At 34.8% G+C, this 9,553-nt stretch overlaps 1 long non-coding RNA gene across 1 annotated transcript; it reads left to right on the top strand.

Annotated features, from left to right (window-relative positions):
• The first annotated feature begins 1,037 nt into the window (after positions 1-1,037).
• Positions 1,038-2,939, top strand: LOC130460057 (uncharacterized). Its single transcript, XR_008919912.1, has 5 exons — positions 1,038-1,338; positions 1,563-1,602; positions 1,887-1,933; positions 2,617-2,654; positions 2,818-2,939. It is a non-coding gene; the product is annotated as an uncharacterized lncRNA (long non-coding RNA).
• Positions 2,940-9,553: the final 6,614 nt, after the last annotated feature.

Raw genomic sequence — 9,553 nt, 5'->3', positions numbered from 1 at the left:
TCGAGTTGTATGATGGTAGCAAGTCTTTTTAGTGAGATTTTTGGATCCGGGCTGTCAAACACCCTTTGATCCTATCATACAGCCCACTGACTTGGATCCATGTAGATTTCGCATCAAGCTAGGAAAATCATTATTCTTTCAATTTCTAAAGTTTTTTTTTAAAATTTTTATTTCCATACGACATTATAAACCAGACGATTAAAGTCTCCAATCTTTATAAAATGATGGTTGTCATTTGATAATTCGTATTGCAAGTATATACTTCAATACTTCATAAAGGTATTCACTTGGTTTTTGGATGATCGATGGGACTTAACTCAACCAATTGTATACTCCGTACAAGTTTGTGTAGGTCCATTGAATAATTAATAAAGATATGGAACATACAAAATTAATGTACTAGCTGGCTAGCCATCAAGCTAAGCTTGGTCTAGTGGTGGATATAAAACATAGCAAAGAAAAGTGATACTATTAATCTCAACTATAGCGGGTCAATTTTTCAAATGTCGTAATTTTTTATTGACTCGGGCCGATTCTAACTTTGAGAGATCTCCACTCTAAAAAGTCATTAACTAAATTATACACTAGAAAATTTTGTATCTTTAATGATAACCTAATTACAACGGTTTAAAAAATCACGTCGCAAAAGCCTTTTGCGACCACTACAAGAATCAGTAGCAAAGAGGGCAATTTTTTTGTACAAGAAAGGGCAACTAAAAAATCGTCCTCGTAGAACAAATCAATGAGGGCAAAAGAAAATTGTCCTTGTTGATAAAAACAAAGAGGGCGAAATTGGTCTTTGTCTTCTTTGGTAGTTAATGAAAAGGACGACTTTCAAACTTTCGCCCTCTTTGATCAATTTAATTAAAAAAATAAATAAATTAGCCATTCTTTTTTTAAAACAAAAAGGGCGAAATTGGGGGTTGCCTTCCTTGATAATTAACAAAAAGGGCGACTTGTAAATTTTCGCCCTCTTTGATCAATTTTATTAAAAATAAAAATAAAAACTACCCCCTTCAACTTCAGACTGTGACGCCTCTCCCTAAGCTTCGTACAACGCTTCTTCGACATTGTTTCCCAAAATGAAAAACCCTCTCCATCTTCAATTTAGCTTTCTCTCTCCCTAAATCTCAATTTAGCCTTCTCTTTCTCTCCCCTAAATCTCTCATTTATCTTTCTCTCTCCCTCCCCATCTTCAATTTCGCAGTTCATAAACCCTAATTTTATGCTTTTTGGTCGAGTTTGTCTGAAATTTGCTTGAGTTCGTCTGAAATTTGCTTGAGTTCGCCTGCAATTTAATCAAATCGCACATATTTTCTCATCTCTGAAGTTCGTCTGGTATCATATTTTCTCAACTTCTTCTTCTTTGCGTAATTTTTGCTAGTTACTGGTGCAAATTACTGTTATCATATTGCGTTTGATGTTTTTTGCTAGTTCATCATGATAACAGTTTTTGATGTTGAAATTGTTGTTGAAATTTCAAATTGTTGTTGAAATTTGGACAATTTAGCTCCTCTTTATTGTTTTTGATGATTTAAGTTTCACATTTATTGCTGAAACAGGTCCGCGTTTTCTGCTGCAATATAAAATATGGAATCCAAGGTAGTGTATTGAGGTTTTTGGATTAAAGTGTTATCTAGTGTTATCAGAGTTTGCATGGAAAATTTATGTAGGAAAACATATAATGTGTGATTTTAGCTAACAATATGCTTGAAAGTATCAAAATACTTAGTCATCCTAGTTGCTTCGTTCTGTTCCGGTTCCTATTTTACCTTTTCTGCAGGATTTGATGCTTAACATGTCCTACTTTACCTTTTCTGTCGTTCTTGGCAAGCATAACATGACAATCTTGCTTACTTCTACTTGATCCTGGTATATAATTGCAGGCATATCTTATCTGGAGAAGAAAGAAATACTTGCCCTCCTAATCCAGGTCAGTATTGGGTGGGAAGTTGTTTTGTATTGCTTTTGTTTTAGTGGAAGGGATGTCATTACTCAATGTTTTTAGATGTCATGAAAAGAAGTATAGTTCAATAAAAGGGAATTTCGCTTGCCTAAACTTTCCCATGTCTAGAGTGAGGGGGTTAAGTAAGAGTGATATAAGAGTGGGGGTTAAGTAAGAGCTCTAAAATGAATTACTTCATGAACTGAAATAACTAATTGCTTCTTTCATTGTCCATCATAAAGTTCTTGTGATGTATTGGCAACAATAGCAGCTATGTACTTGATACATTTTGGCACTGTATGGATGATTACAGACATTATAAGCTGCATCAGTAACTCGATTTCCCATATCGACTCTCTTTCATTCGTCCAATCCCGGTTTTTGACATTGCACATCGTATCCACTCTGTTGCAGTTTTAAAGAACGCTTTCTAGGAAACACATTTCACTTATAAAAACAGATTCCAGCCTAGGAAAATAGCATGAAAGATAATACCTGCATACTTTTGATGTTGTTCTGGTTCCTCCTAGGAGCTGATGTTATACTAACATATGGTTCGCTCTGTCTTGAAAATTCTCCCTCTATCATCCCTGTTTATTTACTTATGCAATTTATTATTGATATCATTTTTTTTCTTCCTCTTCTTTATTTTCTTGTGCCTTTTGCTTTAGGTAAGGGTCTTGTGTACGATCACACAACTTATTCTGAGGTAATTATTTAATATTTGAATTCGTAACAATAATATAAACATAAGAAGAAAATAAAACCCTTCAAACAGTCCAGGGATCAGATGTATGTATTCTCATAAGATTGATCACAAAAATGTTAACAGAGTACAACTTTTGTCCCTGTAAATATGTGACTTATTGCAGATGGAGCAACTGAATGAACAATCCTTGTGGAAACTTGCAGTTCGGGATACATTACACTGTCGTTGTTTCTGCATTGTCAACAATAGATATGCAGATTAGCTGTATGCCCCTTCTGCCTCAGGTTTGCTCTTAAATCATACTATCTGCCAACATCCGTTCAAACAGGAAATATAGCTATAGGATGGTTGTGGCGTGTCAGCCTCTGTGTCTTAGAATCTTGGTGAATAGCACATAAAACTTGAGGATGAAGCTGACAACATCCGTGGCATGTGTTGTAATTGTGGTAAAAATTTGAACATTGGTATATGCGGTTGTAGCAAATAGGAGACAAATGATGTGGGTTATGGACCACTCGGGGAATTAAGAAAGCAGATGCAACAAACATGATTATCTTATCAGTTATACATATAGCTCTTGTATTAAGGAATACGGCTAGTACTAGGACTGCATGCTCTCTTTGTACACCTGAAAATCGGGGTTTGTCCCAAGAAATGAGGAAATAGTTTTGTTTGTGAATACATGCTTAGTTACGGCTGCAGTTAACAGGATTCTGTTTAATGATACACCATGTCAACCTCGGGAACTCGATCTTTGCTGTTGGAATAATATCTGTTACTAATTTGAGTTTACAATGAAAATATTCAGGATCAAGCAGTGGAAAACAATGGTTACTCATATCCTATCCATTTTTTCTTAGTTTATTTGGACATTGCAGGAAAGAATGCTATAACAACAGCAGGTCAGCAGCTATACTTGAAGAAACTACAGTTAAAACAGGCAAGGACGCGGCCTGATGCAGCAGCCTCACCACATTGAGCTCCATTGGCAGCATCCATCTGTCACAATCATTTGATATAAGCATGTAATAGCTATAGTGAATTGTTCCTCTTTTTTTTGATGGAAATATACCGAAGTTGGTTCTGATTTGACCATAATTTTTGTATGGATTCAAATGCTTGTTGTCTATATACTTTTACTCTCCCAAGATGGACATAAATGTTAAAGTCCCAGTACAATAGTTTTTGAAAGGTGTAATTTACTTGTTAGTTCACCAGATTTATTTTTTAAAAATAAAAAATAGAACAAAGAGGGCTACTTTATCAAGTTGCCCTCTTTGATTTTGAACAAACAGGGCAAACATAATTGCCCTATTTAAACTATTTTAGAGGGCGAAAAACAATCAAAGAGGGCATGATTTAAGTTGCCTTCCTTGTTTTCAAACAAAGAGGGCGAAAATTATTTGCCCTCTTTGGTTTTGATAAAAAAGGGCGAGCAAATGGAGTTGCCGTGGAAAGCTAATAGGACGAACCTAACAGGGCGAGTTAAGGGCGATTTTTATTTTGCCATTAAAAGTTAAAAGGGCGATATTTTGATCTAAGAGGGCGACTTTTTTCGCCCTCTTTGATCCTGTTTGTTGTAGTGGACGGAGATAGCAACCAAACAAAGACGGGAATAATCGCCGTAAATGTCCTTTACGACGGGTTAACGACCGGATTTTCCATTAATGACGGGTTCGCGACAGGAGATCCCGGCATTAATCAATGATTATTGGCCTTAGCAATGCAATTTAATTTCCGTCGTTAACGGTACGAGATTTTGTGTGGTGATAGTACCTGATAAACATGTTAATTGATAGCATCACGTGTATATTTTGTGTTGAATATATATATATATATATATATATATATATATATATATATATATTTTTGTCCAATTCATGATAAATTGAAAATTGAATATAAGTCAATTAATGAATAAGGGATCGGACTATATGAAATAAATTTAAGTATGTCGACAATGAGAACAAAATTGAAGTATGTCGACCATAAGAATATAGTTAAGTATAATTTGAAAAGAAAGTAAAATGGTAATGTCATGGTCCCGTCAAAAAAAAAAAAAAAATGTCATGGTAAAACCATCTCATCTTCAAATTAACTTTATAATTTTTGTATTCCCTGCAACCCTATACCATCCGGTAAAACTGACGATGGAAGATAATATGTACTGAGTAGTAGAAATATATAAAAGAAATGAGAAATTTGAGAAGTGAATTTCCGTGCATGGCCCTTGGTAATTGGTAGTATATGACTTTTTTTTTAACATATTTACGTCACAAATTCAATCTCAATTCCTCAATTTGTTATCGCCTATCAAACAGACCAGCCACCATTAATATATATATATATATATATATTTTGATAAAGTAAAGTATGGATTCGACCACCATTAATATTGCATGGGCGGCTAAGGTTTTGCAGAAGGAATGAAATGATGTTGAGGGTCAGGACCATCAGGAGCGCCTCGTGCTATCGTTGCTTCACCAGCTGCCATCATTTGGTGTACTTGTATGTTGTAATTGCGTTCATGAACATTAATCCCTAATTTATGTAGAAGAATATTATTGTCAATCTTCTTATCACTATTACCATACACAGGCAGAAGACGTGCTTCTGAAGTAACCACAATTACACTGATGATGATAAGGAAGAAGAACATCAGTATCAAGGGTGGTTGTCGTCGGCATACTACAGCCATGCTTGAATTGAATATGTATTATTAAGTTGAAAGCAGTTTTTATGTATTAACTAAGCTCTTCTAATCAATTAAGCACCTGTTTATATAGGCAGTGGCCGAAGTTGCATGGAAGTTATCTAGTTATTATTAAAGCACTTACAATTTGGCGATAAAGGCTTACACATCAGTAGAGCTACCTAGTGGAGGGTCTTGACCAAAAGTCATACGAGGCCAAGGAAGTTTGAAATTTCAACCTCTACTTCAATACAAGTACTGCACACTGAACGTAAACACAATGCGGGCATTTTAAAGACCTCAAGGTTTGCCAGCACTGTACCCTGCCAAGCATTTAACTATGGACGTAATATTCTCGTGATTTAATATTTCTCCAGTTTTTATTACATATCAATCCCCAATGATATTTATAGACTTTATTTGCGTGCTGTTAATATTAAGCTTCTAATTACTCGCTAATTGAGTTTAAATTGGTAATATCTTACGAAATTACTCGTTTAAGAGAGAGACCTCCACATAAAGAGGTTAGTCATCCCTAAACGTATTATCCCTGGACACCTGAATTACCGTACAAGATAAGATACTATTACTTATTCACTTATAAGTTATAACATCAGCATTCGTATATAGTTTTTAGAATTAACAGTTTAAAAAAGTAGTAGGGGCCAAGCCTGAGTCGACCCGATGAAAGATTATCAGGCCCTCCCCCGAAGTGTATTGAACAAAAGTCCAGTTTTGTGGTGTTGACAACTGGTGGCCTCTTATTTGATCTTTAGTTAGACGGAAGTGTGATTACTCCTACAGTCCTACTTTTTAGTGTAAATGTGTAATACTGTAGTTGTACCCTGGCTTTCCACTTCCACTAAATCGGCCCACTATTTTTTTGTGCGTGCAGTACGTTATACTGCTGCACCCCATGCTAGCAGCCTAGCGTTGACAAAGTTAACTATCTCGTATTCGGTTGTTGTTAGATCCCAATTACCCCACTTAATTAAACCTCTAATATTATACGGAAGTTAGGGTTTTTTCATGAAACGATTCAAACTGAAAAAATCCCGAATAAATGCAAACTATACAACCGGTCTATATAATCTAAACAAGACAAAAAGTGATATATAGACACGTGTATTATAAATCCAAGTTTCGAATACTGTCATTTTATTTCAAATTAACGTTTTGACTAATTTTATCATAAAATAATAAAGTGTCAAAATGTCATAAACTACTAATGTCTATGTGTTGAGTATCCAATGCAGTTACAAATATTGACACTCAGACACACTGTAGTAGCTAGTAACTGTAATCAATCACACTGTTTCAAGATAAAAGCAATTTCCCTAATTAATTAGTGAAAATGCAATGCTGTAATTAGTAAGATTTGAGTGCAATTAGAAAGTTCATTCTGTTGCAAATGGGATTATCCTAAAAACACATGGCCGACATACCATACTGGTTTTTAACACAAATGATATCATGGGTGGATGTATACATCAAAAGTTATGTTCCTTTGAATAACAAAATCCAAAACGAACATTGGATCGTACTTAATACTTATCCTTTTTAATTTGGTTATTAATCACAGCTTTCACTTTCTATTTATCGTCATCGCCGACTCATCCATTTGGATTTTGGACTGTTTTTTGTTGGACTATGCATCTCCCCTTACTGATCGCCGCACAACCCAATAGATAAAGTTGCTTTCCATGTCTTCTAAACGTCCCTAATTTTAATATTAATTGCCCAACTAATTAATCTTTATTAATTTGCTTTATTACTCACCTAAAGATGTCACCTTTAGTCTTGAATAATAATTGTGCGTACAAACTATTCAACTACCTTATTTTAGGATAAACAAATTGGAAAGAAATTATTTGAATTCAACAAAAATAATTTTAGCAGGCTGTAATTTTTGGGACCAAAAAACCTCGTTTCGAGGTGTACAGATATGGTACACCAGAGCTAGAAAATAGGCTGCAAAAAATCTTCTACTGAACTTTGATTTACCTCTTATTCTGATGGCTCTGAGTGCAGTATTCATACTCCAACATTTCTGTCGTATCCCTATCCAATTCATCAACTTTTCCATACACTCAAAAAATATACTGTCATCGCATATATATTGACATGTTAATCAGTTTGTCTCTAGTTTTCAGCCTATAATTAATGGCCAACCAAGCTATAAATTGATGTTTTGGAATAGCTATCTTCTCCCATATGCAATGTAACACCCTAATAATTCCTTGCTTTTTATAAAACATTTTCCAACTCAAAACACAGGAATTACCAACATATTACCGCCACCGTGATAACGGCTAAGGCTATTTACCAAAATTACGCAGCGGAATTAACTAACTTTCAAAACATATTAAATAAATAGTTAATGGTTATTAAAACAAGTTGGAACCGTTGAGGCCCAAAACCAAAGTATGAAACCATTTAAAAATCCATTAACTGTAGACATTAGCAACAGTAGGAGTAATAGTAGAGTTTATAAAATACGGAAGATTAAACTCTCAACACGATTCCCATGATAACTTCTCCCGCAAGTTATCTCTACAAACCTGCTTTATTAAAAATCTACTCCCCAACAACGCAAATGCAATTGATGGATCATCATAGGCAGGGGCGGATCCAGGAAATTTTAAATGGGGGTCCAATTTTTTTTTTATGATTTGCTTTCTAATTTCTCATATTTACTCCTTTAGGGGTTAAAGTTGAAAGGTAAGTAGTCGAAATATTAAAAACACCATAATAAAATATGTGTAGGCTTTATGAACTTTTTTTTGGGGTTTTATAACAATAAAACTCAACACCTATTCCAAATTTCAACAATAACTTCGGGCGATATCAATTTAAAATGGAAACCCCTGAACAAATAGCACACAAAGACACTAATAAAAAAAAGGAATATCAACGGTTATGGGGCATTATGCGATTGTATATGTATGAGGGAATTAATTAAGCCTCTAAGTCTAAGAAACATGCAACTATAAGTCTATAAAAGTGCGATTTTTTTGTGTTTTTGTAAAAGAAAAATCATGAACCATAGGAAAAAAAAGAAAAAAAGATGAAGGAAAAAGGAAAAAAAATGAACATGAAGAAATTAAAAGACAAAAAAAAGGGAAAAAAAATCATATTTAACATCCTTTTAGGAGGATTCGAACCTAGACAAAATGTGTAACATAGTAGTCAAGCAACCATTATGCTACAAGTATATTTCATTGTAATTAATGTAAGTTAATTACAATTAACTTAACTATTTCAACGACAATTAATTACCCCAATATTAATTTTGCAGTTTTTTTCCAAAAATAATGGGGTCACTATGGACCCCACGGAGTCTACATAGGTCCGCCATTAATCATAGGGTCATTAGGGCAAAGGCCATGACCAGAAAACATGAAGCACGAAGTCAGCAAAAGCTGAGTACGAACAAGCTAGAATAACATTCTATCCTAACATGCTTCACTCGACGAATTAAATAATCCACATGCAAAAGCCATATAATAAACAAATAAACATGGGGACAAGACTCGACACTTGACACGACTCTTGACTCACAGTTTAATAAAGAAGTAGCTTCGAACGGGTAAAATAAAGTATCCTCAAAAGGAAAGAAAGGGTGATGGGAGCCAACCATACACCCAAAATAATAAGTCGGGCTACTACCGACAGTCGGGCCATACCGACGGAATTCCAATGCACAACGGCATAAAAAGAAGAATGAAACAACGTCTTGTATCATTCAAGGAGTACAAGGTTTCCGGCAAGACTCCCCCCATAGTTCATACTCAAGGTATATACGTTCCAAGAGTTTTGAAGCTCTTTCGGGTTACACTTTACGTTAATTAGTATGTTATGTTCAAGGCGACTCAAGACTCTACACAAGACGTAACATGCAAACAATTAGACAACTCGACAACTCAACAATGACACTTCATTTTTAATCCTTTAGGACTTGTGATCAAACATAGACCAAGTGAAATTACTCCCATTGTTCCTTCTCAAAAACACTGTTTGAGATAATTCGACATTGCCTATTAACAAGCGTGGTGTGCCCTTAGCACGAATTGTCCTTAATTCAATTCACATAGACTCTCTAACATATTCTACCCCTTGGTAGAATATATATTGCTCTCCGGCAATATTCGACAGGCTCATTATATATGCTAGAGATCCTGTACTATAGCATAATAATAATAACAAC

The sequence above is a fragment of the Spinacia oleracea genome, chromosome 4 (genome assembly GCF_020520425.1).
Source record: "Spinacia oleracea cultivar Varoflay chromosome 4, BTI_SOV_V1, whole genome shotgun sequence".
NCBI lineage: Eukaryota > Viridiplantae > Streptophyta > Magnoliopsida > Caryophyllales > Amaranthaceae > Spinacia > Spinacia oleracea.
This window is presented reverse-complemented; position numbering and strand designations above follow the sequence as displayed.